This window comes from Glycine soja, chromosome 15 (genome assembly GCF_004193775.1).
Source record: "Glycine soja cultivar W05 chromosome 15, ASM419377v2, whole genome shotgun sequence".
NCBI classification, from domain to species: Eukaryota; Viridiplantae; Streptophyta; class Magnoliopsida; order Fabales; family Fabaceae; genus Glycine; species Glycine soja.
In genome coordinates, this window is record NC_041016.1 from 15,429,048 (window position 1) to 15,435,581 (window position 6,534).

Sequence of the window (6,534 nt, forward strand, 5' to 3'; positions counted from 1 at the left end):
TTTTAATAGTTATATATATATATATATATATATATATATATATATATATATATATATATATATATATATATATATATATATATATTATTTAACCCATTTTAATATAAACGAGCCTCTAAGAGTCTTTTTTTTTTCCTCTTTGTCGATGTAACCAATTTTGATGGCTTTAAACTTCCTAAGATAAATTAAAATTAAGATCATTAAGTTCCAAAGCCACGTAGTACGAGTGTACATGTTCTAAATTTCACTTCATCTTCTACAACCTGAAAACTGACAATTTAACGTTCAAAATTAACTCAAGAAGAAATTAAATGTTGAAAGAAAAGAAGAAAATAAATTATTAGGTAGTTCCTTTATGTTAATTTGCTCTCTAACAAACTCATCATTCACATTGAAAGGGAAGTATATATAATCACGAAATAAGAGGATAGAACAATATAATGAAGCATACGTTCAAACGAAGAGTTTTAATGTTTTAATAAACTTTTTAATATAAGCTCATGTGATTAAATGATCCTATAATAGATGAATCCAAACTAAACTCTCAGCTTAATCATTTTCTAAGTCTGAATGTAGAAATGTGTACAACAAGATAAATAAGAGATATATGTTTAATTTTACTTTTCATAGCTAAAGTATTATATGATCGTATAATTTTTGTACATCCATTTCCAATTGTGTTATAAACTTATAATTAGCTCCTAAGTATTTTTCTGTAACAATCGGATCCTTCATTAATGTATATCATCAATTTTCTATCATATTTTCATAACATGAACTGTGTTAAACTGATGTTGCATTGACATATTGATCTCACACGGATAGTTTGAAATGGTTGTCAAATGCAAAAATTGATGTGGCACTATCATAGCAAGCGAAGAAAATGCGGGTTAGAAATTAACACAAGTGTTGAAGGTGATGTTTATATCCATAACCTCATTATCTAATAGCGACATAAGAACTACTAAAACACTTAGCTTGTTTGATAAAAATAAAATAAATAATTTTTTCACTCTAATCTTGTAAGTTTGATTTTCTTTAAGGAAAAAATGAGTTATAAACATCTAAATTCTTATAGATATCCTTCCTCATATGAAGTATTTATACTAAACACAAACAAGTACAAAAATAAACACATTCAATTTATTAATTGCCACTTTATGCAAACACATCCTTTCTTTTAGACCCAACTCATGTTAACATTTTATTAAACAAAATTTGATAATTATATAAGAATTATAACAATATTTGTGTGAGAGAACAATCTTTTGAGGGTATAACTTCACATTCCAACGACCCCTTTCGGTACGATGCCTCTACATGCATTAATGATTTCCTAGGAACTGCCCCTAATAAAAATTCATAGCAAACATACAATGGCCAATAACATAATGGCTTCATTAATTTGTTGCAAGAATTACAACTTATCGGATTGTAAAGGGTTGGAAGCATATTGTCACTTTGTCAGTCCCAGTCGTGCTTGCTTCAAGGGCTACCCAACTTGTCCGTTACAATCATAGTGTTCAAAAAAAGTAGACAGAGTGATATGTATTGAGCGCTAATGATTACATGGTGTATTATTGGCCAGCAATACACCATTTCTTTTAACCTGTTTTGGTTTTGGTACATGCACATTAATTACTCTTCTTTCATTGTGTGCCAAGCGACAAAAAAGTTTAGAAGAGACCTGATATCATCTATAAACCGGCTCTGAAGCTAATGCTAGACATGATATCACTTTAGAAAGCATTATTAACCTAAGGAAATCTTTGGACTATATTTTATTGAGCAGTGCTTTTCCCAGCCTAATCGATTCTCTCTTAAACAACTTATGTGCAATGTATTTGTGCTGTTTGCGAACTCCACTCGCCTTCTCCTATAGGCAAATGAAAGTGTTTCCAAAACATTATTGAAATATATATATATATATATATATATATATATATATATATATATATATATTAATAAACCAATCTTTATTAATCATAACAAATTATCTAATATATTTTTCAATAACTAGAATAATTTAATAAAATATATTAGTTATTTGATGAGTATCTTTAAATCACTTGCCCATCATCATTAAGATCATACATCTAGTTTAATCATTAAAAAAATCTATTAGAGAACTAGATCTAACATAATTGGTAAAAAACTGAATTTCTTAATTGTACATGTGGAAATCTACTTCCATTGATCTTTATACTTTGGAATATTAATCTCACTACTACGTAAGAGGACTTTAACATTGGTTCTGAAGGCGTGTCAATATCGATTCTTAGAATTGATGTTGCAACGACCGTCGTTGAAAGTAACCATTTTTAACATATGTTTTAAAATTGATGTTGAAAATCATTATCTACATCGATTCTGGCTGAAACCGGTGTAAAAATGTGACAAAAAATTATGTACATTGAATGTTTTCTACATCAATTATGAAAAAATCGATATTAAAAGTCGTATACAACATTGGAGTTTTTCACTTTCTATATCAACATTGATGTTGTAAATGCATTTTTTACATCGATTTTAGACCAATCCATGTTTTTTTGCAAAAAAATTAATATTTTATATGTTTTTGTAATTAAAAGAACAAGAATAAGCACAAGGTAGCCCTAGCTATATATATATATAAACAAACAAATTAAGAACAGTTAAAAATGTTAATGGATGTATGCATGTATGCAATTATGATCCAATGACGCATGCAATGCTTTTAGGGAATTTAGATCCAATAACACATGATATCAAATTATGATTTTTTTTCCAAATCTACCAGACAACTATATTTATCACTAATAAAACTCAGATTAAAAATAGATTAATTGGAGAATAGAACCTACCACCAACAAGTCATGTCAAAAACAAGTTCTAGTAATTGGCACTTCAATATAAATCTATCATACGGGACCAAAAACATAACTTATAAAAAAATTCTTGCATTCAAGCTAGTTACCAACCCATTGAATGTGCTCACAAAGGCTTGATTGAAATATAACTATTGTTAGCAAGCTGGGAAGCACAACCTCTTTAATTTTAGAGACCTGAAAGGGTCATAGTCACATTAGATCATGAAGAAATTAAATTACTCAAAGAAAACATTGGTACTATTAATTGCAGTTACAAAGCACTCCAAAGGAAACATAATTTGAAATTATGAAATATGTGATTACCATAAATCATTATCCTCAAAAGAAATAAATTTAAACATAACACATTTTCTCTTGCTTTAGACTTGAAATACTAGTTTAAATAGTTAATTAGTGTTTCAAGTCTAAAGCAAGAGAAAATTCAAAGTTTTCAGACACAACAAACTCATGAGTTTGGATGACTGAATGAGAAAAAGTTAATGCAATCATAGGAAAATGAATGCACTTTGCCCTTACCAAGTTGTTCCTTCTGTTCTGGACACTCCATTGTAGCTAAAGGAACCACCTTGTTTACTCCTTTGCACTTTGCCCATTGTCAGCACAATGAGGCTAGTAGGCCAACATTGCCTTCTTAGAACATATGACAAGACATAGAAACAAAACAAACAAACACCAAACACAAGACAAAAAACTAAAGCATCTTTTAGTTCTAGAATTATATAACTAAGTAAAAAGAATGACAAAATTACACACCATGGGAAGCCAGTCCTCAAAGGCTATATATTCATATAATGACTAAACAAAGCTTACCAAGCTAACATCATGCAATTTGATATGAATTTTCCATACTAGGACAAACAAAGAGAAAAAGTAGTTGATATTAAAAATTGCATAATATATACATGAGTAGATGTACCTATAATAGTAGAAGCATCGACCAACATAACAGACATAAGGGGAGCCATATCAAAACCACTAGTCCTTTTGCTGCAAGTAAATTAAATTAGTTATTCAAACAATGGATGCTACTTTTCAAGCCAAGAACTTGTGTCAGTCAATAATTAAAGTAAAACACAACCACATTTAACAAAATTCTTAAAACAAGATGTTTTGAAATGATCAAGGAGTATAAAGGGGTGCCTTGTCACCTATAATATTTGAAATAATGATAGACGTCCCCATCATTTGGCCATATTAAGGTATTCTAATTGAATTATTTATTCACATTTAAATTATTAAGGATTAAGGATGTACCTGAACTGAAATAAAATGGATTTTTAGTTATCAATTTAAACTATTTCATTATTCCACATGCTTTCATAACATTATACTGGTTCTATTCCACTCGCATATTCACCAACCCTTTTATTTTATAAAACAAAATAGAATTCCCAACATTATACCTGTCAAAGTCACGACTTTTGTGATAATCATCGTAATCTCTATTCTTTGTCCTTTCCCTTCTCTCACCATGATCCTTATGTCGATCTCTATGGTGGTAGTCCTTGTTGATGTAAGCTCCATTGGAGCTTGTAGGCCTTGGATCTTCTTCATCAATGGAGTCCTTTGCTTCTTGAATTTTAATGACAGTGGAATTGAGAAGAAGAAGAGTTGAGAGGAGACGCCACTTCAAGGAGAAGATGAGTCAAGAAGAAGCTCACCACCATAGGAAGCCATGGATAAGAGCTTGAAGGTAGGAGAAGAAGAATGGAGGGAGAAGGAGAGAGAAAGCACAAAATTTGTGCCTCAAAAGAGGTCTGAACTTTGAAGTGTAATTCTCAAATGATCAAAGTTGAAAAAAGTGTACACGCATGACCTCTGTTTATAACCTAAGTGTCACACAAAATTGGAGGGAACTTTGAATTTCAATTCAAATTTCACTTGAATTTGAAATTGAATTTGTGGAGCCAGATTTTGGAGCTATAATTTCACTAATTATGATTAGTGAATTTCAGTCATGGTTCGGTCCACTTATCCAAGATCAATTCTAAGATTCTCCACTAAGTGTACTTAGGTGTCACGAGACATGTAAAGCATGAAGGACATGCACAAAGTGTGGCTATATAATGTGGCAATGAGGTGTAGTAAATAAATGCTCACCTCCCCCTCTAAAATTTAATTGGATTGGGCTTCTACCAATTCAATTAAATTTATTTCCCAGCACACACATCAAATATTCACTTAGTGCATGTGAAATTACAAACTATCCCTCATACAAACTAGTCCAGGTGCCCTAAAATACAAGGACTGAAAAATTCTATATTGTTGGATAAAGTGGCCTCGGAATAATTAAGAAGGGGGGGTTGAATTAATTATTAGTGAACCTTTACTAATTAAAAAAAAAAACTTATCCTTCTTAATGTTACTAGATTCAATTAGGCTTTTACTACAAAGTTAAGAAAGTAAAGAACAAAAATAGAAACTTAACCAAAAGTAAAAGCGATAATTAAAGTGCACAACGGAAATTAAAGAGTGTAGGGAAGAAGAAGACAAACACAAGAGTTTTATACTGGTTTGGCAACAACCCGTGCCTACATCCAGTCCCCAAGCGACCTGCGATCCTTGAGATTTCTTTTCAACCTTATAAAATCCTTTACAAGCAAAGATCCACAAGGGATGTACCCTCCTTTGTTCTCTTTGAACAACCAAGTGGATGTACCCTTCACTTGAATTGATCCACAAGAGATGTACCCTCTCTTGTTCTCAGTCACAACAACCCAAGTAGATGTACCCTCTACTTGTGCCACAAAGGATGTACCCTCCAATGTGTTAAGACAAAGTTCTCAGACGGTTAGTCCTTTGAAACATTGTGAAGGGGAAACAAAAGATATCTCAGGTGGTTAGTGCTTTGAAATCTTTTGTTTAAGGGAAAGGGAAGAATCAAAAGAATTCTCAGACTATGTCGTTTTGAATTCTTTGACAAGGGAGAAAGGAGACACAAAAGAATCCAGGCGGTTAGTCCTTCGTTCTTTTGGAAAAGGGAGAAGAGAGACACAAAAAGAATTCAGGCGGTTAGTCCTTGGCAAATTCTTTTTGACAAAGGAAGATGAGAATGAAAAGATATAGCACACTTTTGTTTTCTGCGAAAAAACAAAGTTTGGAAACCAGAAAACTCAGAAAGCTTTTGGAAAAGGAAGAAGAAGAAGAAGAAGTTCAAAAAGATGTTCAAAGAGATTCAAAAGTTGTAAAAGAATATATGAAAAAGTTATTAAAATGCAAGTCAAGGTCTTGCTTTTATAGACTCTTCATGTCTGGTCAAGAAAAACCATTGGAAGAGTTATAACCTTGAGAAAAACCTGAAAACCATTGAAAGAATTACATCTCTTGATTTTTATTCAAAACTTGTCACTAGTAATCGATTACCAAAACCATGTAATCGATTACACAAAGCATTTTATGAAAAGATGTAACTCTTCACAATTGAATTTGAATTTCAACATTCAGATATACTGGTAATCGATTACCAATATATTGTAATCGATTACACCATTTAAAAATAAATTGGAACGTTGCAAATTTAGTTAAAAGCTTTTGAAATCAAACTTTGCCACTGGTAATCGATTACAGGAAACTGGTAATCGATTACCAGAGAGTAAAAACTCTGGTAACTTAGAAAATTTTGAGAAAAACTTTTTTGAAAAACAAAACTGTGCTATGTTTGTTT